The sequence below is a fragment of the Macrobrachium rosenbergii genome, chromosome 23 (assembly GCF_040412425.1).
Source record: "Macrobrachium rosenbergii isolate ZJJX-2024 chromosome 23, ASM4041242v1, whole genome shotgun sequence".
NCBI lineage: Eukaryota > Metazoa > Arthropoda > Malacostraca > Decapoda > Palaemonidae > Macrobrachium > Macrobrachium rosenbergii.
This window is the reverse complement of record NC_089763.1, coordinates 59,251,915-59,276,914: the sequence shown is the minus strand read 5'-3', so window position 1 is coordinate 59,276,914 and position 25,000 is coordinate 59,251,915. Positions and strand designations below refer to the sequence as shown.

General features: G+C 36.6%; 1 protein-coding gene across 4 annotated transcripts in view; it reads right to left on the bottom strand.

Moving 5' to 3' along the window:
• The window catches only part of LOC136851640 (uncharacterized), a 172,251-nt gene that overhangs the window by 113,134 nt on the left and 34,117 nt on the right, over positions 1 to 25,000 (bottom strand). Inside the window, exon 2 of one of the 4 annotated variants that reach the window (XM_067126040.1) lies at positions 20,976 to 21,123. The exons of the other annotated variants lie outside the window; for them this stretch is intronic. The gene's annotated coding sequence lies outside the window, so the exon portion shown is untranslated. The remainder of the gene's footprint in view (positions 1 to 20,975; positions 21,124 to 25,000) is intronic. 4 annotated transcript variants of the gene reach the window in all.

Sequence of the window (25,000 nt, the reverse complement as noted above, 5' to 3'; positions counted from 1 at the left end):
ATTGATGGCGTTTTCCCAAGGTCACAGCACTTCGTAGGTTATTTATGAAATTTGTGCAGCCACGGCAACCAACTTACCTTACTTCAGCGCTTGCTTCACACGGGAGGCTTGAACTCATCTCTTACAAAGGTGTGGTGCACACCTAGCACTCTACTGTACTTGCAAAAAATATATGGAGCTATTCACAGCTGGATATAGTACCAATTCGACAGATATGACAACCACATGGTAGGCGATGCGGCTGAGATGAGAACATGGAGAATGTATCTACTTGGTGTGACTGGCAAGGAGGACCAGAATAAGAGATCAGTGGCTAGAATCTCCTTCCCATAATGAAAGGACTCGCTTACTGAAATCAATTCAGCAACATACCTCTCATTGAATAAGCTTGTGGGTGTGTGTGTGTGTGTGTGTTCGAATACTGAGCAAATATGGCTGAAATCTCTCTCTCTCTCTCTCTCTCTCTCTCTCTCTCTCTCTCTCTCTCTCTCTCTCTCTCTCTCTCTCTCTCTCTCTCTCTATATATATATATATATATATATATATATATATATATATATATATATATATATATATATATATATATACATATATACATATATAAAATAAATAAATAAATATATATATATATATATATATATATATATAAAATCATCATGAACCGTGTTTAAGATCCCAAGAATGGGAGGAACATCGGACAATACTCAGGTTCCACTTCAGTGGGAGATTTATCTACAAACATAAAACAATACTCAGATTTTTTTTTTAGTGGCATGGTTTTATCAGTGACACTTCATGCCAGAAGCTTAATACAAGGCAAAAAAGGCCCTTTTAATATCTGACGGTTTCTCTTCTCAAACACTACCAGATTAAATATGGTCAATGAATTTTATGAGCTGCCAGTCATTTTTGTAAAGATTATTTCTGAAAAATGAACATATTAATTAATGAGCATTCCGGTAACTACTAAAAAGGAGGGAGAGCTATGGTGCTATTTTCCTTCACGAGCCACCTCGGATACGGAGATTTTTGTGAAACATTTTATAATTATATATAATCATAAATGTCCATACTTGAATAACGCTCTATTTAGGCTAACCTTGGTTATGACACAACACCATTCTATGAACGAATAGTATAAGCTAGAATAATCACCGTTGTAAAGCCACCTAAACTCTCAAGTTAATATTAAAACATTCCCAACAGCACAACTTTACATGAATCGAATCTCAGACGATATTGACGCATCTGCCGATAGCTTCCGCCTTCACACAGCTGCTTCGCGGATTTAAGGGCGGACAGCCGCGCGTGAAGCAACGCGCCGGCAGAGCTTCCCCATTATACGGGCCTCCCGCTCCCACCTCTTCCACACAATAATCTTTCTTCTCTCCTTCGCTCAAATACTTCCCAGTTAATAAGTTTTTACCCTTCATCGACGCGTCGTCCTCCACTCTCTCTGTATCTTTTCACCTACAGTACGCATTCATCAACCCATCTTTTTTTACTAGCCGTTTAACCAGTCCGACTTCACATACACTATTCACCTAAACAGCTTCGATTCTCTTTTTTTTATTTTTTTTTTATTTAGCTCTGAACTTCTACTCGTTAAAGAAAGTTGGCTTAGTTATATCTTCACACATTCTAAATTTAGCTTCCACAGCTTTACAATTGGTGCAAATTATATGATTCAACATTTTCTCTCTCTCTCTCTCTCTCTCTCTCTCTCTCTCTCTCTCTCTCTCTCTCTCTCTCTCTCTTGCTGGAGCTGCTTTGTCTATATTTTTAGATTACTATTACCGTTTGCGTGAACCTAGATTTCATGGATATACATACATACATACACACACACACACACACACACATACATACATATATATATATATATATATATATATATATATATATATATATATATATATATATATATATATATATATATATATATATAAATACAGGAGACAAGAAGTGGCAAAGGGAATGCCCAAAATATCATGCAAAATTCTGCTCAATCAATTGCGGTTCAAAACCATCCAATCCCGAGACGACACAGACCCTCATACACACAATCGTCCTATCTTTACTTGAGTAGTCTCGAGTATTATTTAGATCCTTTAGGGAACCAGTGTACGCATAGAGAGAGAAATTACACGAAATCTCCAGAGAGAGAGAGAGAGAGAGAGAGAGAGAGAGAGAGAGAGAGAGAGAGAGAGAGAGAGAGAGAGAGAGAGTCTAAAGCCGATAATCATAACCTGCGCAGCGATGGCAATACGTGAGAAAATAAAAGGAATGTATTATTTACGAACAGGTCAAATATTTAATACTCAATCACAAATTTTCATTCGAAAGCATTAGTTTGTCTCTTTTTTTTTTTTGTCTGCCTACAGTGCACCAAATAACTTTATCACTCGTCACCTGATATCCCTTGTTGGCCTGCATCATTAATTTTTCGATAGTAGCAAAGCACCTTTCAGCAGCGCTGTGTCAGGAACAAGCAACAGAGAAATGGTGCACGGTGATGAATAACACGTACCAAATCACCAGTCTCTCTCTCACTCTCTCTCTCTCTCTCTCTCTCTCTCCCTCAAGCACACACACATATACACACGCGCCAGAATCGTACACATTCCGTCACGGATCACTGGTAAGTTTGAAGTCAACATGAAGGTGCCACCACTAAACCCCAGTGATTGCTAACGTCTTCCTGAAAAACTAACAACTGTAATAACAATCATTTGATCACCTCATAGCCTATGGATAGCTGGTAAAGATGATACAATTCGATAAATCAGGAGCTGATTATCAAAGCTAACATCAGTTATAATTAAACCGATATGCTTCCTTGCCACCCGCACCAAGGAGATTGTGTGCTTACTTCATTTTGTGAGGTCTGTCTTTTTATGTTTAATTGTCTGTTAGCAGCATTAAATTAAGTAAGAACTGATGAACAGTTTTGTTATTTTTCATGCGATCCAGTATATTTCACAGAACAGCAAATTCCTAGTGATGTTTTGGTGTGGACCCAAGTCCGAATTTGGATCCAGGTTTTCTGATGACCTCCTTGAACGTTATCGTCACTGGTGTGTTTTTAGAACAACGACGGCTTCCGGTTTTTGAGAAAAAAGGAAAAATTCTCAAACCTTCTGCATAACCATTCTCAGAGCAACAAACCTGAAAACCATCCGACCAAAATGAATTCACAAAAACGTGAAATATACATCAGTTTACAGAGACCAAGGGCGAAAGGTTAAACACCTCACTTCTAACCTCACGCCAATTACAGTTTACGTGATGCAAGTTCGGTGTTACGCTGATAGATAATAACTTCGCAGAAACGGGATGGCTGCGCACCGACCATAGTGGTACTAACTCCAATTACAGTTACGAAACTATGATGGAATTCCCGTGTGTTCATAAAATATTCATAATATTATGGCTAATATTATTATAATAAAATTACAAATAATACTAGCGCTTTTTCTTAGCCAAGGTACTTTGTGCTATGAAAATTCTAATAAAATTTGTCATCTCAATTCTTCCTTCCACTCCACTACACGATTCCCTTCATAATATTTCTTAGCCCCATAAAAAGAGACGTCACCGTAAAAACCCCTGAGGAAATACGTTTGTGCAGCACATAACAATGCTTTAAATCTCTCTGATCATGCAACTCACAGCTTTGCACGTAAAAGCAACACGACCTATTTAGCCTACATTCCAGCAATGTTCCACAGCCTAGCAAAGACTGCTAAAAGTCACTTCAGTGTCATAATCCCAGTCATAACTTCGTTTTCCTCGCTTCATCCCTTTCATTCAGTGTTCCATTCGACAAAGTGGAGAAATCTTGACCTTACAGTGAACACAAACTGAAGAGGTCACGTTTCTCACTTTTCCCTGCGCAATTTTCTTATGGCGCAAGGCTCGGTATACGAGGGGAGAGAGAGAGAGAGAGAGAGAGAGAGAGAGAGAGAGAGAGAGAGAGAGAGAGAGAGCGCCTTTTCGAGAAAATCTCTTATCCTGCGAGATTCGTCGTCGTATTTCCTGGTCAATAAATTCCTGGTGCTGTTCTGAATGATACGAAGTACGATGCGCCAAGCCTAAAGAAGTAAGAGAGATGTGTTGTGTTAGGCTCACAGAAATGACCAGTTGCATCAACATTTTGCCTCACTGGTCTAAATTTTCTCTCAATACTTTCAATGGCTGAGTTGCGATGGCTGATGTGCACCCGGAGAAACATTTCCACAGGTTACAAGCCGTGCCATAAATGATGAAATACAGGCAGTCTCAACCTGGGTTGTGCCACTGAGTACGCTGGCATAAAGAGAATCATATATATATATATATATATATATATATATATATATATATATATATATATATATATATATATATATATATATATATATATATATATATATACATGCAGTATATATATATATATATATATATATATATATATATATATATATATACACTCGTCGTGTATATATATAATTATATATATGTACATACATACATACATATATTTATATATATACAAAGGGCAAATTTCATGTACATATATATATATATATATATATATATATATATATATATATATATATATATATATATATATATATATATATATATATATAATATACATATATAATTATATATGTGTATATATATATAATATATATATATATATATATATATATATATATATATATATATATATATATATATATATATATGCAAATAATATCAATTAAATTCTGACGTCAGTAGCAGGATTCGAACCCGTATCCCATATACAATATACTGTATTGTATAATACAATCTACAAGCCTTTACTTTTTATGTATTCATGCAGGGTCTTAACCCGGAACGAAACGTTAGAAAAGCAAATTTGCTTCACATTTCATAAATGGGCGAAGCAATATATTCTATCAGGAATAAATCCTTATATTTCCTCTCTTAAAGCAGAGGTCTCATTTTTCCTTCCCTGTCGTTTCCATTTCGTCGCGGCCGCAATTCGAGGAATTTCTCCAATACGTTCAGGGAAGCGTTGTATTAAAAGCGCCTGCAATTTATACCATTTCTTCACACTACTTACTTCCTCTGGCCTCCAAGAATTCGTGAATCAATACCCACAATACCAATCCCGCTCTCTCTCTCTCTCTCTCTCTCTCTCTCTCTCTGCTGTACCGACTATCTATCTATCACCTTCCAACTTCCATCAAGGGTTGATATCGTCACACTAATCTGGAGGAGTAGTGGTATTAATGTAGTTTAACCAGACCACTGAGCTGACTTTCAGCTCTTATATGGCTGGCTCGAAGGATTAGGGTAAAATACCACATAGGCTCACGTTCTCATACTGCAACACATACACACAATAAATACATTTACTCATGCTAGAGCTGCATTAACGACGCAAAGAAATGGCTGTCGCTGAACTCGAAACACCCGACGCCAAAAGAAACACATAGGAAATGATACACATCGCTTGTGAGGTAGTATGATAAATATATTACATGTATCTTCGTACGCGTGTTTGTGGTATATATCCTGTCCGTAATGTTCTTTCTTGAATAGCTTACTCACTCAATGCGCTGCGCTGTGTGCAGCCTTTTCAATAGAAGGAGCCACATGCGAGACTTATTACAGGGACACGAGTCCTGTTCGTTATATAAGGTGCTGTGCAGCAGAATTTTCAGGAGATATAAAACTGATCAGATCCTCTTATCAACAAATACTGCAAAAAGATACCACTGCCATTAGACTCAGTACCCGGTATGTGAGAGAGAGAGAGAGAGAGAGAGAGAGAGAGAGAGAGAGAGAGAGAGAGAGAATATCTGATGAATGGCTCCACTCATTTGTGCGGCAAGGATTACCTCGTCGAGGTCCTCCCTCTTTAATTAAGATTTGGTGACAGCATGAGAGGGCATTGAAGGCTCGCTTCTGATATATTTTCTCTCTTCTCCTATGACCCGTCAACCCATGCTGCGACTCATGACAGATGGGAGCCACAGTTTCTAGGTTGTTAACCACGAGCCCTATCACAGCACATCACGAGAGAGAGAGAGAGAGAGAGAGAGAGAGAGAGAGAGAGAGAGAGAGAGAGAGAACTTAAGTATTATAACAGACGCTAGCGATCAGTTCTCCGTCAAACTATATGCCGGCGCATTAGAATTAAAATGGTCGGAGGGCTTTACGAAGAAATCCTTACGGAAATAACACATTCATGTGGGTTTTCTTTTATTCATGTGATTCTCTTCAAAACACACACTCATACCATATATATATATATATATATATATATATATATATATATATATATATATATATATATATATATATATATATATATATATATTTATAATGTCTGTGTATTGAATACAAAAACATACCATACGGCGACGGACGATTATACTGTAGTACTAGCAAAGAATATGAAAAGTAATGAAACAGAAACGAAAGAGAATGTAACTCGTCGTAAACCCGAGAGAAAGTCGAACCTATGAGCACAACGGCTCATAAAGCTGGCTCCTACTTGGCACTGACCAACTGCGTTAACTACAACATTACAGCCCAAATAACTATGATCGCAAACTTGCTCAAATAACGAGTTGTTGCCACCCAATACCGCAGCTTGGCGTTTCACTGAATACTTTTTTTCCTTCTTTTTTTAAGTGGTGGTAATCTTTTCGTTTCTTTTTCACAATCAGTGGTTCACTTTGGTTCAATTTAACAACTTGAGAAGGGGTTATGGGTTACAAGGTAGGGGAATACCACCACGAATCATATAATTAACCATACAGAAACGAAAGCCTTTGAGGAAAGACACGAAAGCCAGTGATAAAAAAGTGGCAGGTATGAACGTGACGTAAGCAAACGATCCGAGGGAAAGAGGGGCGTTGCGCCCTCTGTAAAAAATCCCCTTTCATATAGCGCCAACAGATTCCCCCTCAAGATCCGTCCAAGCTAGATTTTTTTTTTTCTCTACTTTTTAACAAATCATACTTAGCCGTCATCATTCTGAATTTGAATACACTGGACAATCTAGGCCAGTGATTCTTAAACTGGGGGGCGCCAGAAGCTTCCAAGGGGGGCGCAAGCAGAGTTGCCAGTTGGTGCCTATTATTTTTTTAATTTGTGATGTTAATTACAAAACTGCCAAAAACGTTATCACTGCTTCCATATATTTTCTTATTATTATCTCAAAACATGCCAAAACTTCAAAATATAAATGAATTTTAATTTCAAATCTTGTTTAAGAATGGTCTTTTATTGTTATGATAAGTATAATAGCATACAAATAAACAACATATTGTCTATAGCTTATAGCTGGCAAAAATTTCAGGGGTAGGGGGCGTGGGATCTATACATAATGCAGAGGGGGGCGCTAGACAAAAAAAAGTTTAAGAACCACTGATCTAGGCAATGCGTGAGCAGCTTCAATACAATACAAATATAATATATATATATATATATATATATATATATATATATATATATATATATATATATATATATATATATATATATATATATATATATATATATGTGTGTGTGTGTGTGTGTGTGTGTGTTTGTGTATGTATGAATATTTGTGTATCTACTTGCTTGAACCTGGCTCTTAGCTAATACGAACTGGAATTTGATGCAATAATATAAGTAAAGAATTATCGTTAAATACCATCATGATAAAGGCAAAGTAATGTGGAACGAGCTGCAAAACAAGTTCGCCGCAACATGCGAGAATCTCTATGCTGACCAACGCAATTACCGTATCATTAGGAAATAGGAGCGTCAGCGGGGGCTCCAGCACAGTCACGCCGAAAAGTCTCTATTTTCATCTACCCAACATTTCAAGGGCGGATAATAGAAACTAACACCGACGACATTTTCTTTAAAATGAAAGCCACATTAACCGTGAAGTTATTCGTGGCTAACCTGGTACAGTGGGAACAAGTCCAAAACAGGACGGCAATACACAAGGCACCAGGGGAAGAGAAAAATACTACTATAGAGCTGATGCCGAGAGGAAAAAAGAAAGATGAAGAAAATAACGACCGTGTAATCACATCAGCTTCAGACATAAATCCGACGGGACCCATCCGGACTTGCATTCTCTAATGCCAGACCTAAGGATTACCAGCTGATCTATACAGCAGTCTTCGCAGCACGCCCAACACTCCCTTGCTATTCTTCCAAAGGAAGTGATAAACATTACACGTCTATGTTCCAGTGGCCACAAAGAATACAAAGGATTCAAAAAAAAAAAAAATGACCTAGCAAAAAATAAAATAGGCGAAATGGCAAGAGGTGGGGAACAAGAAGCGTGCAAACTTCGTATAAATTACCAAAATGGAATTTATAGAAATCGTACGAACACAGATTCAACTCTTCCTTATGTGCTATCAAACACATCACACTTCCTCGACTGCAGGTAAACACTTTTTCAAGGGAAGCACAAACATCCAACGAGCGACTTCTAGAAGCCGAAATGCAACAGCTTCGTCGGACAAAGTGTTCCCAACCCCGTCTTTCCCTCATTCTGATTAAAATTTAAAAACTTCCTGTTTCTACTTGTTTACATTATGATAAGACAGATATATACTGAAGATTCATGCAGCATCGATAACAGAGGAAGACATAAATAAATCCTTGTACATACATTAATCAATAAAAGTAATAAATTTACACTTAATCCCTTCACAGCAATTTATCAATTACCCTACAGTACTTTCCTTTTAATATCTCAACGTCTCTTTTCATTCATCACCTATACAATTTAATAATTTAATCGCATATACTACAGAGATAATTACAATAAGTAATGACTTTCAGGCGGGAATGACCATCTGTTCTACAGTCGCGGTTTTTAGTTTTCTGTAAAAGAAAACTATTGTACCGGCTTTGTCTATCCGTCCGCACTTTTTCTGTCCGCCCTCAGATCTTAAAAACTACTGAAGCTAGAGGGCTGCAAATTGGTAAGTTGATCATCCACCCTCCAATCATCAAATATACCAAACTGCAGCCCTCTACCCTCGGTAGTTTTTATTTTATTTAAGGTGAAAGTTAACCATAACCGTGCTTCTGGTCAGCGGGCCGTGGTTAAAGTTTCATGGGCCGCGGCTCATACTGCATTATACCGAGATCACCGAAAGATAGATCTGTTTTCGGTGGCCTTAATTACACGCTATAGCGGCTGTACAGACAACTCGATTGCGCCGAAGAAATTTCGTCGCATTATTTACTTTTTTTTTAATTACAGATTCTTATTTTCGTTTTCATACTGTTAACTTAGCTGTTCAGCCGTACACACATTTGGACATTTTGACTGAGTATATATAAACTCAATATCTGAGGCTTGCTGAGTCCAGCGCGTAGGCTACCGAAGTTAGTCGTTACCGGGCTCGATCTGACTGACAGGCCAAAAGAAACCGATATCTGTTGCGAAATCACTTTAACTCCGGATATCTATCTCTTGGGTATAAAACGACAGTGGACTTTAATGACTAGAATTTCTACCTTAGCTTCAATATTTATTAAATGAATTCCTCTTTCCTTTCATGAACACAATAGGGCACTCGGGCTAAGATTTCACCTCCTTTCTTCTTTGTTCTGCATCGTTCATTTGTTGGCATATATATATTCCAGATGAACAAAGTCAAGGCTTCAGTTCTAAAAACCAATAACAGCATACGTCCTCAAAACTGAAGTCAGCTTTTTTGGTATGCACTTCATTCAGTGCCTAACACCATTCATTAAATCAGTGTTACAGAGTCAGAATATGAATTTTGACAATAGCTGGCTTTGCCAATATTTTATTTGCGACCCGGTCTTTTTTTGCAGCATTAAAGTGCATATCTAGTCGGCAAGAACACTGGGTACTGTTCGAATATTTCACCCGTCGCAAGAGTTGATATTACTGATGCCACACGCAGGGATGTCTTCCCATAATTACTCAGCACGTTATTTCTCTGGCGAAAGACGCCATCTCACTGACTTGACGGAGCAAGGCCCAATTAGCCGATGCTTCTTCAATGTTCTTGGTCCCTGTCGTTCACTTCAATTACTATTCCCCTCGTCCCCGCTCAGAAATTCCACTCAAATAAAGACAGAGACTAAGAGCCTAATGGCATGTTTATTGCAGTTGCATTTCGGTATCTTCTACTACTACTACTACTACTAAAGCTACTGCTACTGTTGCTATTGGCAGCAAACTATAACCTGTCGTTGCCAAAATTAAATACAAATACCGTTATTTACGCTAACTTTGGCTGTTCATATGAATGAACTCCAAAATTCACCCAAAGCAGGGTATATTACGGCGGAACACAGTCCCATGAGCACATAATACAGTGCTAGCACCACTGCAGGTTACTTGTCGGGATCCAAACGAAATCTAGAGTATGGGTTAATGGCAGACATAACTTACTGTCAGACTTTCTTTGCAAAGTAATAATCACATTTGTTATCAAGACCTACGGTAATAATGCGCTAGGGCCTCATGTTTTTCCCATAAGTTACATTCCTATCTCTCCCAGAAGTTATGAAGTTACTGCCAGTCACGGGGCCCACATTTGGTAAACATTTCGTAAGAACAAGCAAGGTAACAAAAAACCAAACCGAAAACAACTTTATCTTGGCGGATGTACCAAAACAAATATAGGAGCAAAACTGTTCATCTTCTATAGCGCCATTTAATCAAGTCAAGGAATTTCCTAAGTCCCAAAATAGAAGAAAGTTCAAAATAAGAACAAAGAAAATAATCTCCCACTCGGAAACAAATAAAACGAAGAAGAGTATATAGCGTAAGTTCTCTTCCCATCTGCTGGAGAAAATATCCCTCCTCAGTCTATTACGTTTAAAGCTGCTTGGGGAAACCTATTTCCAAGAATATTCTTCTCCGGTTAAGTTTATAATGTAGTACTATATTGGAGGGCGGTAAAATATGCGCACTTTCTTCCCTTCCCTCCACGATCAGTTCAGATCTTTGTACCAGCGAATGCTGATGGATAAGCGAGCGCATGCGTACACAAGGTCTAAAGTTGCATACAGACAATCTAAATCCTGTACTTCGTAAATAACACTTCGAGAAACGACTCAGACAATGCAGAACTGGTGTTTCTTTTCAGCTGCAATGAAATACCCACACTATAATTATGAATGTATGTACGTACGTACATACGTATGTATGTATGTATGTATGTGTGTATGTATATATGTATGTATGTATATATATATATATATATATATATATATATATATATATATATATATATATATATATATAGAGAGATAGAGAGAGAGAGAGAGAGAGAGAGAGAGAGAGAGAGAGAGAGAGGACTTTGTGCTTATGTAAAGATGAATTAACCTTTAAACAGTAGCATCATGTTTTCTTCGCCTAACGGCTAATGGTAAGCTTTTAAGGCTATGCCACGGGTTTACTACCTCGTGTTAAATGCATGACTACATAAACAAAAATACCTGAGTCACGGGCAGTTGAGGACGTTATATGTTGCATTCTCTAGTCCTCCTGACTGGAATACTTGTGACCTGTTGTCGAAAGCAGGGGCATCTAAAGTGCCACGATTGGTTGTTTTGCGTCGCCAGGTGGCCATACAACGTGTTCCCAAACCTGAAGCCATAACAGAATTCTATCATGAGTTCACAGCTTCGTGTTTTGGATACACGTTTCTATATTTGATTGTCTTTTTACAGTCATTTATTCATTCATTGCTTTATGTATTACTGTTATTTTACTTTTTCGCTTATCCCACCAATTTTCCCGACAAATCGGTGATCTTATATACTGCAGGCACATAACGAAAAATCATACAATTAAACAAATGCTAACTACCATGCACAGAAATTTATAAGACGGTGCACAATTCTATTAATTTCAGAATCCGTCTTTCGGAGCCACGTCAGAATCATAGATTGCCAAATAAGTCCTCCTTCCCTTATGAGAAAAGAAAGTTCGTAATAAATTCTGAGACGAACTGAACAACGGAATCCAATTAAATTTTTCTGTACGAATAATTCTCATGGTTTTTTAGCAACGCCCGCCTTACAAAACTAATAATGACAATCATTTTGTCTTGTACCTTATTCTTCCTATGATATATAAAGTTTTGGCCAAACAAGTTTCATCTGAGACTGTAATACCTTCACTCTGCCAATTTCCCTCATCGCGATAAGGGAGAAATCAGATTCTAAGGAATCCACTAGTGTTCGCAAGATTGTTTGACAGGCATATTCTTAAGAGGAATGTCATATTCATTTCAGCCAAAGGCTTTGAGACACTATATCCACAAAAACAGAAACGATATGGACGCTCCTATTCTGGTTCGAAAACAGTCAGCAGTATTTTGCGGGGTCTTTCCCGGCACGTGGCCGGACATGAGCACATCCTGGACAGCAGAAGCAGCAGCCCTGACTCCCGGATCTCCTCTGAGGCTGAGCCCAAGGTAAGGATGGAAATTACAAGGACTCTCTGAGGCACACGTACTGGATCGGAGGAATTCTCCACTCAGACGCAGACAAGTTTTTTTTTTTTTTATTAATAGTATTACTGGAAGGACCAGTATTGGGAGCATACTTCTCACTCATCAAACGTGTTAACCTCTATATTTAAGTGCACATAACTAGTTATACCCATGAGCACCCTGATGATAGATCGGAGTCCAGACTTTTTAAAAGTCATTTTATTGCTGCCTCTTGCCTGATTAACCAGATGACTCTAACACTTAAACTATGTAACTTAGGAGTACAGATTATGGTACTCATCTCATTCAGATATTTTTTGAGTGTTCGGAGACTTAAGTTTTAATGTGATTGGCTGCGCTTTTACCGATCCCAGACGTTCTTAAAGGACTTTCCTCATGAGTGAGCTGTGGGACCTTTGTAACGTTTAGCATTTCCCAGTAGATGAGTGTTAGCGTGCAAAATAAGACCGTACACTATGCATGTTGCAGCTATTAACGCATGATGCAACATAAAGTTGTGTTACCCTTAGAACGACCTGGACCGGTTAAGTAAGAGGTGCAGTTGTTGGGTCTTACGACCTGAAGGTCAACAAAACTAAGGCATTATGGATTGAGCGATCTTTCAACGCTATCCACGTCATAATACCTTTCCATAGGAATTATTACACTTCCTCACTCTTCCTTTACGTAAGAATTGTTGCACTTTTAGAATCGTCCCTTACTTGAGAAATATTGCAATTTCCGAGTCATCCTTTGCGTAGGAATAATTGCGCTTTTTGAAATTTTCTTTATATAGGAAACACTGCACATTCCAGTGTCCTCTATGGGACGAAATATTGCATATTTCGAATCTTCCCTTATGTACGGAATATTGCATATTTCGAATCTTCTCTTATGTATGGAATATTGCATATTTCGAATCTTCTTATGTATGGAATATTGCATATTTCGAATCTTCTCTTATGTATGGAATATTGCATATTTCGAATCTTCCCTTATGTACGGAATATTGCATATTTCGAATCTTATATGTACGGAATATGTATTTGAATCTTCCTTATGTATGGAATACTGCATATTTCGAATCTTCCCTTGTGTATGGAATATTGCATGTTTCGAATCTTCCCTTATGTATGGAATATTGCATGTTTCGAATCTTTCCTTATGTAAGGAATATTGCATATTTCGAATCTTCCCTTATGTACGGAATATTGCATGTTTCGAATCTTCCCTTATGTATGGAACATTGCGTATTTCGAATCTTCCCTTATGTACGGAATATTGCATATTTCGAATCTTCCCTTATGTACGGAATATTGCATATTTCGAATCTTCCCTTATGTATGGAATATTGCATATTTCGAATCTTCCCTTATGTACGGAATACTGCATATGATATTGCATATTTTGAATATTCCCTTATGTACGGAATATTGCATATTTCGAATCTTCTCTTATGTACGGAATACTGCATATTTCGAATCTTCCCTTATGTATGGAATATTGCACATTTCGAATCTCCCCTTATGCACGGAATATTGCATATTTCGAATCTTCCCTTATGTACGGAATATTGCATATTTCGAATCTTCCATTATCTATTAAATATTGCACATTTCGAATCTCGCCTTATGTACGGAATATTGCATATTTCGAATCTTCCCTTATGTACGGAATATTGCATATTTTCAATCTTCCCTTATGTATGGAATATTGCATTTTTCGAATCTTCCCTTATGTACGAAATATTGCATGTTTCGAATCTTCCCATACATACGGAGTATTGCGTGTTTCGAATCTCCCCTTATGTAAAGAATATTGCATATTTCGAATCTTCCCTTATATACTGAATATCGCATATTTCGAATCATCCCTTATGTATGGAATATTGCATCTTTCGAATCTTCCCTAATGCACGGAATATTGCATATTTCGAATCTTCCCTAATGCACGGAATATTGCATATTTCGAATCTTCTCTTTTGTATGGAATACTGCATATTTAGAATCTTCCCTTATGTACGGAATATTGCATATTTCGAATCTTCCCTTATGTACGGAATATTGCATATTTCGAACTTTCCCTTATGTACGAACTATTCCACTTTCTAAATCTTCCTTTGCCTAGGAAATATTGCACTTTCCAAATCTTTAGGTACAATCTATCGCAATTTCGGGATTTTCCTTCTACGTAGAAAATATTGCACTTTCTAAATCTTCCATTACGTAGGAAATATTGCACTTCCCAAATCTTCCATTACGTAGGAAATATTGCACTTTCCAAGTCTTCCTTAACGTAAGAAATATTGCACTTTCCAAATCTTCCTTTATGTAGGAAATATTGTAATTTCCGAATCTTATTTCATGCGGGAAATATTGCAACTCCAGAATCTTCCTTTGCCTAAGAAGTATTGCACTTTCCAAATTTTTCTGAGCATAGGTAATATTGCACTTATCGAATCTTCCTTTACGTAGAAAATATTGCACTTACCAAATCTTCATTTACAGCAAACATTCCACTTTCCAAGACTTCCTTTACGTAGAAAATATTGCACTTACCAAATATTCATTTATATACATAGCAAGCATTCCACTTTCCAAGACTTCCTTTACGTAGAAAATATTGCTCATCCTAAATCTTCCTTTACATAAGAAATATTGCACTTTCCAAATCTTCCTTTCCATAAGAAATATTGCACTTTCCGAGTCTTCCTTTACATAAGAAACATTGCACTTTCCGAATCTTCCTTTACATAAGAAACATTGCACTTTCCAAATCTTCCTTTACATAAGAAACATTGCACTTTCCGAATCTTCCTTTACATAAGAAACATTGCACTTTCCGAATCTTCTTTTACACAAGAAATATTGCACTTTCCAAATCTTCCTTTACGTAGAAAATACTGCAAATCCCGAATCTTCATTTGTCTAGGAAATATTGCACTTTCCAAATCTTCCGTTATGTAGGAAACATTGCACTTTCCGAGTCTCCCTTTACAGACGAAACATTGCGATTTCTGAATCTTCCTTCGCGATGTATGTATGTACAGTAATACTGTAATTTCTGAACCTTCCCTTACACACGTAATATTTCGCTTTCCAATCTTTCTTTGCATAAGAAATATTGCACTTTCCTCATATTCCCTTAGGAAGGAAATATTGCACTTTCCGAATCTCAATTTTCGTTATAAATATTTCACAGACCGGGCTTTGCTTGACGTACAAAACATTGCACTTTCGGAATCTTTCTTTACCTAGGAAATATTTCACTTCCAAACTCTCCATTCAAGTAGGAAATATTGCACTTAATGAATTTCCTTTTATGTAAGAAATATAGCAGGTATTGCATTTGATTACATGATAACAGCTGATGTTACATTCGACTCTAAAACTGAATTTTTGCCGCAAAAAAAATTCTATCTAAAGGTCCCCAAAAACTAGGTGCTGATCGCAAATCTTCCTGTATGTACAGAGGCGTTGGTATTAGGCCTAATGGTGTAATTCTACATACTTCACATCTTTTATGCTACTCATTATTGGAATGATGTTTTCCAGCCTAAATGACAGCAGGTTTCCTTTTAACCAATAGAGATAATTATTCAGGTTGGACATCTTCCACTAGCTCTACTTCAACATGAAACTTCCATCAGCTTCTTGATTTCTGTGCCGAGGAAGACGTGTCTGTGCTTGCTACTTGTTTTGCAAAGCATCAGCATTCTTATTCTGCTCAGAGGTCATGTTGCAAAACTGCCCCAGATCAAAAGTCTTTCCTGAGTTTTATTTTAAGGCTGTAAAAATGATCTTCCAGGCAATGTGACTGACACCCTTACTCAGCAATTTAGCAAGGGGTTGTATGGACGCTATAAAACTATGACAATCGTCGCACTTCTTATAGCTACCGTTCATTACTATTTTTAGAATGAAAATATCCGTAAATCTGTTTATTTGTCTTTACTCAATTTTTATTTTTGGTCTTTTCTCTTTCCTCACATATAGGTCACCGCATCCATGAACACTAGTTTTGTAAGTAGCCATGTATGTGGCTTGTTGTCCAAAAAGTCTGGCAGATTCTAAATAATAATAATAACAATGACAATAATAATAATAACAATAATAATAATAATAATAATAATAATAATAATAATAATAATAATAATAACAATGACAATAATAATAATAACAATGACAATAATAATAATAACAACAACAATAATATATTAATCAACAATTTTACGATCATTATTTATTTTTCTCACTTTGGAAGTTTTATCCAGTAATTTGTAAAGTCTTCCCTCCGCTTAAAAAGGTGAGAAAGAAATTTTACCTAAAGATCGGTACCAATCTCTAGGATGGGCGATTAAGTCATTCAGGTCCTCCTTTGTGTAGACTTGCATATTAGTTGTTGCAATTTTTGGAACCAATTATGTTGGATCTGACCTTGGAACTGAATACAAAGTGACACACACATATATGTGTCCATGTGTGTATGTGTTATATATATATATATATATATATATATATATATATATATATATATATATATATATATATATATATATATATATATGTGTGTGTGTGTGTGTGTGTGTGTGTGTGTGTGTGTGTGTGTGTGTACATATTTACACATATATATGGAAAAAGAAAATCACCAATAGCAGATGAACAATGAATTGTATCGAATTCTCAGAGAGAAAATGAATCATCCGGACAGACATTTCAAGCGGTGATGTCACCGATTACATGAGCAAGAAGCGAGAATCCTCATACTAATTCGAGCATCGCAGGAGAGGATCCCTTCGTCAACAAGCAAGATGAACGCCAGCAAAGAAGAGCAACTGAACCATCAGCAAACGCGGGAGGAGAGGAGATAGTCGGGGAGCGCCAGGGCCAAATTGCAATTCCTTCCTGTAAAAGGTTTCGCTGCTGATTTTGAAAGTCCAGTCCTAGTAGAATAAGATTCAAGAGGACAACCTTCTGAAATCGGTGTAGGTCACTCTGAAAATGGCCATATATTCTGGTCCGTATGTACCAAATCAGCCTCCTGACGCAACTCCCCAATTTGTAAGTTATGTTCATATCGATGCTCCTAATTGTCATAGAAACACAATTTTGGTGTCTGAATATATGATTTCAGAGTCAAGGACTCTCTAACACCAACTTCAATACTACTGGTCGATTTACTATATTGTTATGGATGGGAAATTTCTGAAAATTACTTGTCATTAGCATGAAGAATGTATTGCAACATTACTATTTTTTTAACAGCTGTTTTCTTCAAGTCTCATTACTTCAGTTTATCCATTATTACTATAATAATACCTATTATGCACTTTCTAATGCTTCACTTTTTTCTCAGAAGTACTCGAGAAATGTGAATCATAATGGATCCTGCAGCAAATATGGAAAAGATGGATGCAGTGCCTAGTGTACTGACAGACTTTTCTAAATGTATAATCTGTCAGAAAACCGGTACAGTTAAAGGCACACTACAGAATGTTAGAACTCCAAACACTCGTGTAAATGCCATGTCCAAAAGGCAAGACTGTTACTCTGAGGCTCAGTGGACAAATATCTTCAGAGAAACTGATGAAATGCCACGGTGACTGCAGAAGATGGTATACCTTGCACAAAAGTTGTGACCTGGCAGAGAAAAGACGTACCAATCATAATGTGAAAGGTCAAATGAAGAATCAATTTCTTCATCAAGTGATTATAAGCAGAAGTTTCTTAGGTCACATATCTATGCTTTCAACTGTTTAAGCCAATGTGTTATATGTGAAAGTAAATTTACAAACCATGACTGGAACAAGAGGTAAAACATAAAAAGAGAAAACCTGAACTGGGCGACAGAAAGATGCTGTCAAGGATTGAAGCATTTAAAGACTCAGAGGCTGACCTAGTGGCACCAGACATACGGTATCACAAGAAATGTATGAATACTTATATGGCGAGACGAGTCACAAAGCAAAAGACTTCTTCATCAGGTAAATTAACGAATGATGCATTTGTAATGTTATCAAATGAACTCCAGCAAACACTGATCGAACAAAAGTGTGTCCTCGTGCCTTCATCTATTCGAGATAGGTCGAGACACTTCCTGATGGAAAAGGGAAAAAGTGGTGCATGTGCCCACACATAATTTCAGATGAGAAAGAAGCTGGAAACTCATTTTGGAGATGAACTCTCAGTCTGGTCATCAGACAATCAATGTTACGTATGCTCATCAAATATCACGGCTGCATCCGCCCTGAAGAACTTCAGAAATGACTGGGCAGACAGTACAGTAGACAGAACAAATGAAGAAACTCTCCAGCAGGCAGCTCAGATTTTACATAAAGTATCTACAAATTGTAAGCAGTTTGATTCAGAGAACAACAACACTAAAGTCAACATAACTGAAGCAGCAGCATTTGCGATGATGCCCAAAGATATGATAATGTTTGTGACCACTAAGGTAACAGGCGCTAAATATAAAGAGGATGAAGGCATCACAAACATGTCACAAGAAACCAAATCCAAGGTACTGAATATATGTCAACAAAAAATCTATGGAATTAGCAAAGTACCAACTCCACTTATCCTTGGCACTGCATTCTACTTGTACAATGAAACTCGCAGCAAGAGTTTAATCAAATTAATGAACCACATGAACAATAGTGTGAGCTACGATACATTTCAGGGTTACCTCACAACTTTCTGTGAACAAGTGATGGCATCCAACCATGAACATGGTTTATCTGTTCCACCTGCTATGCGAGGATGTAAGTTCATCCACTTTGCTTTGGACAATGCAGATTGGCATGAACGTACCCCAGATGGATCAATCTTCCATTGTATGACCACCAGTATGAATAGGTATGACATGATACCTGAAACTGATAAGGTACCTCCTTTGAGGCGTCACAGTTGAGCAGTACAAATGACATCTCTTCTGAATATGATCAAATAACAGCTGCATCATTAGCAGGAAAATTTGGCGATTTCCTAAAGAGTCAACCAAAAAGGTATGGTGACAATTCATACTTGGCAATCATAATCATAAATAGTCAAGTAATTAAATAGCAATTTAATTTTTCAAAAGATTTGATGAACCTAGCCACGAGTCAAACTGCATCCCCTGAGTGTGTGCATGAGCTGTGCAATATCGGGAAGACTGGGAGAGACGGACTAAATGCCTGACTGAATGACCATGGTGCAGAAGTAAAGAAGACCAAATTACACACATCTGAAACCATGCATGCCAAATCTAAGAAACAAAAACAGAAGTACCCGAAGATTAAAGAAGTATCTCTCCTAAAGAGAATTTTCCAGTTAAAATCTTCAGGGATGGATGTCAACTTAGGAGAAAGAATTAGATTACATGAGCGTTCTGTTACCCCTCCTTCACTGTCTGAGGATAGCACCATGCGGAAGACAAACAAAGCTGCGTGTCTCAATGCAGTTCTTCGTGAAACTAAAATCCAGGCACAAGATGAACTGTCAGAGGCTATGCTTGATTGTTGATGCTATGTACTTCTTACAGAGACATGCAATCATCGAAGATGAAACATTTCAGCGGTACCATGACAGAATATTGAGAAAGCTGATGAAACTGCTGCCTCCACATCGCAATAGCATACACTTCCCTGGTGATAGGTATGACCATTTGTTATCCACTAAAGATTGTGAACGCCAAAGACGACAAAATATTGGAAAACCACAAAAGGAGTATGAACTTGCAGGTGCAGTACATACACCTCCCTTCAAGGAATTTTGTCATCAAAAAAAAAAAAAATAAATAAAGCAAAACTATTGACTTACATATGTGAACAGTGGGAATTGTCTCCCATAACCCACAATTCATGTATTCCTCTGTACATATCTGGAGGTTTCACTGATAAGGTAAAAACCACTCGGGTCAGTTCCGATGGCTGTGTGGTAGTTCCACACCTCAGCGCAACGCAGGAAGAATCTGACACACGAATAGCCCTACATGCTATATTCAGTGCTGTACACTTAGGAGTCAAAAGAGCAGTTGAATATGGCACTCATACTGACATCATGGTCGTTCTTCTCTGTTACTCAAACACACTATTGAGGGATGTTCAGCTGTGGGTTCAAAAGGCAGATAATTGTTGGATACCTATTCACGAAAAGTTGCTACTGTACTATACGGACAGACGATTGTACGCTTCAACCTTTCCTCTATGCCTTCTCTGGTAAGGATGATTCCTGCAGCGTCTTCAGTGTAGAAAATCCAAGATACTTAGTGTTCGACATAGACTTAACACTAAAGTATTGGCTGAGTATGGAGTAATTGGAATAACTGAAATAACAGATGATATTCAAAATGCAGCTCGAAAACTTTTAATGACTTGCTACACCCAAAATGTGCAAACTGAATCGTTGGCTGCACAGCGAGCTCATCTCTTCCTCAGCGGAGGATGTAATCAAGATACGTGGTCCTTGCCACCAACAGAGGATGTGTTTCAACTTCATGTATAGCGCAGCTTACTTGCAATATTAGTGCAGAAAAGAAGTCATGTTCCAGTTCCTAATCTCCCTAACGTGCTGATACATGGCTGGAGAGTGAAAGATGAACGTCTTAAGCCATTACCAGTGCTTCTGCCATCGTATCCTGAGGCCACTGATAAGTTCAACAGCTGCAAATGCATCAAGAGTCAGTGTAAGAAGAATTGTTCCTGCTACAAAGCAAAAGTATGTTGCTGGGCAGCATGTCGATGTGAAGGGAAAACTGAAAAAATGTTACCGTGTACAGACATTAGCAATACTTGATATTCAAGAGTAAGATAAAAGATGAAAATAATGCTGATTTATAAAAATGCATATCTCATTTTGCATGACTCTGAAACTACAGCAGTATGGTTTATCAACGATATAACGTTGCATTGACCCATAGTATTAAAACATTAAATCAGTGATTTTGGCCATTATCATAATTTTACTATATTTCAATTAAGTTCACTTGTTACTTTAAATGAGTGGTCTCAGGTGTCACAAATGCATAATGTTATCATACAAGATCTTAAATATATACAAGATTAAATATCTTAAATAAAGATATATATATATATATATATATATATATATATATATATATTTTCATTGCCTGCTCAGTAAGCTGGAATCAGACGATTTGCTTGATATGAGAAAGTTCTTACTACCTAACATATATTGCATTAATGCAGACAAGTAAACATAACAACATCAACATAGCATCAGCAATAAAAATAGCTTCACTCATCTTTTACTTAAATGTATATATGGCAAAAAATTAATAAATAAATAATCAATATATAGGACTAGGAAAAAGTGCAACACGTGGCAACTTAAACATTTGCCACGAGGCCATCCTTGATTCTGTAAAAGTGGGCTATCCAATCGTTATGAAAATAGTGCCATAAGATTCCCTGACCCTGAAAAATATTTTTAGACAACAAAATCATGTTTCTATGTCAATGAGAAGCATATACTGTATATGAACACTGACTGGGTTCCTACGTACCCGAATATATGGCAATTTTTCAGAGTGACCACTGATTTCAGAAGGTTGCCCTCTTGAATCTTATTCTACTAGGACTGAACTTTCATGATCAACAATGAAACCTTTTACAGCATAAAATTGCAATTTTACCCTAAATCTGCAATGGTCCTCCCCGACTAAGAGGAGAGAGAGGTGGGAGGGGAGAAGCAGTGGGTGTGGTCCCATCGAATGTTTTCGTGCAAATAGAAAAGAAAAACGCTTGACCTCGGGCGTTTATTCGCCAAGTGAATAAAAAACGGAGGCCCCCCCCAAAAAAAAAACACTGTACACTGATTTACGAGTGCAAAACCATTCATCTGATGCTCTTGAAAATGTCGACGACTATAAGGCCCTACCAGTTTAATCATGTCCAATGACAACATGGTTAAATGGTTGGTTTAGGTTCAGATGTAATATACCAGGAAGATGTGGAAGAGATTAGTAGGCTTAGTGTGGAACTCTGGATTCTAAGCAACCAACACAGAGGAGGTGCCAAGCACATCGCCGATTCTAAGCAACCAACAGAGAGGCGGTACCAAGCACATCGTATCAACACATTTGGACAATGCATTACCTCCCTCTAATAATGCTACAGATAACCATCTTGCTAACATAACAAAAGGATTTGGAATAATTCTATCTCGAGCTCTACGTGCCCGTGACCACTCCCCTTCCCTCTGCGTCTAGTTTTCGCATAGCTTCCACTGGAAACTAATTCACTATATATATATATATATATATATATATATATATATATATATATATATATATATATATATATATATATATATATAGTGTATACACACACACACACACACACACACACACACACATATATATATATATATATATATATATATATATATATATATATATATATATATATATATATATATATATATAATATATATACATATATAAATGGAGCTGTATGTAAATATATGTACCACAGAAGGAGACAGCAGGGAAAGGCATCTGATCCAAATGAGATTTTTATTCATTGCTGACGTTTCGCTATACACATATCTGGAGTCACATTTTCAAGGTTGAAAAATATTTTATGAATGTAAGTATCGCACATTGCTACATGGAAACCCTTTGTGATAACACAATCTAAAAACAGCTCTTTTTGGAAGTAAAACCGCTTAAACCTAACAACTATATTCACGGAGGGAATCGTCAAAATAAAAGGAGTTGGCTACAATCTTAATTCTTTTATACGTTCAGATTCTAACGAATTCCTAATATTCTGGAGTTTCCATCTGTGAATACAGTGTTTAGTTTTAAGTGATCTTACTTCCGAAAGAGGTGCTGTTACACTGAGTTATCGCTAAGTATTTCGATGTGTTATTAACATCTGATACTTGAAAATACAACATCAGCTGTTTTGCAAAACGTCGCCATTAATAATAAATTATTAAGGATCAGGAAGCTTTTCCCTGCTATTTCCTTTGTAAAATGTATGTATGTATGTATGTATGTATGTATGTACTCGTATGTATGTATGTATGTATGTGTATGTAGATCGTCTCCCTCTATCTGTACTTGTGGTGGTCCTGAAACACCGACTCTTCATTAACTGCAAAGGCGTGCAACCACTGAAACACTTAGAAGCATACATTAAAAACTACAGGAAAAAATCCGAGCCTTTAACAGAAACCTAATAATAAGCGCACAAGCCTGTTACTTGAGTCAGTAACTGGATAAGACATTTTTTCTTGCCTGCAATAACCTTCCACTGATTGATACGTACTACTAGGTGCTTCTCTGTTTACCTACACTCTTCTTGATGGATGTTCCAATTTCCTTTTCAAATAACGTCACTTCTATTTACAGGAAAACAACACAAAAGGATACACAGGAGATTCTGATTTCAAGGAAAATATTCATAGGGAAAAAATAGGAAAAGTCATACTCAAGTTTCCTTTGGATGATTCTAAAATTATATATATATATATATATATATATATATATATATATATATATATATATATATATATATATATATATATATATATATATATATATATATATATATATATATGTATATATATGAGACGTCGCGTCTATCGTATATAGTCCCTTTAAGCAGGTGTGATTAATACCGGAAACTGTGCTTCCTAAAGGTTAGTGGTCAAGATTATAAAACAATTAAAATATATAAATATCATAAAGTGAGAGACAAATGGATCAGAGATGTCGCCTAAATTACAGTAACAGCCATTTCACTTATTTATTACTCGAATTCTTTGTGAGAAAAGGTCACTCCAGTAATATATACTTGATTAATTACAATTTCTACTACCACTACAGCTGGTTTTACTTGAACATTTATACAGCGTATCTACTCTCTCTCTCTCTCTCTCTCTCTCTCTCTCTCTCTCTCTCTCTCTCTCTCTCTCTCTCTCTCTCTCTATATATATATATATATATATATATATATATATATATATATATATATATATATATATATATATATATATATAAAAGATAAAATTTATATATTCATCACGTTCCATATTTTCGTGATTCAGTTATATATATATATATATATATATATATATATATATATATATATATATATATATATATATATATATATATATATTATAAACACACACATACATAAACACATATATATATATATATATATATATATATATATATATATATATATATATATATATATATATATATATGTGTGTAAGCGATGTTATTACGGAAAGGGTTCATTAGCAATTCAGAAGCTAAATTTTAATTGAGGAAGTGATCGCTGTTTGTTACTGAAAATTTAGCTTTAAAGCCAAGCACACTGAGCGTTTAAGAGCCAGATTGGTTCGATAGCAAGATGGAAGAGAGGAATCGGGAACGGAGGTGAAAGTAGAAGGCTATACTGCAGAAGCAGGAAGGGGCCGACCAGACTGCAAGCAACAATTATGGATGACTACAATGGCCGTAATGTTGCACTTTTTCTGGAGATATCCCAGTTAGGAACA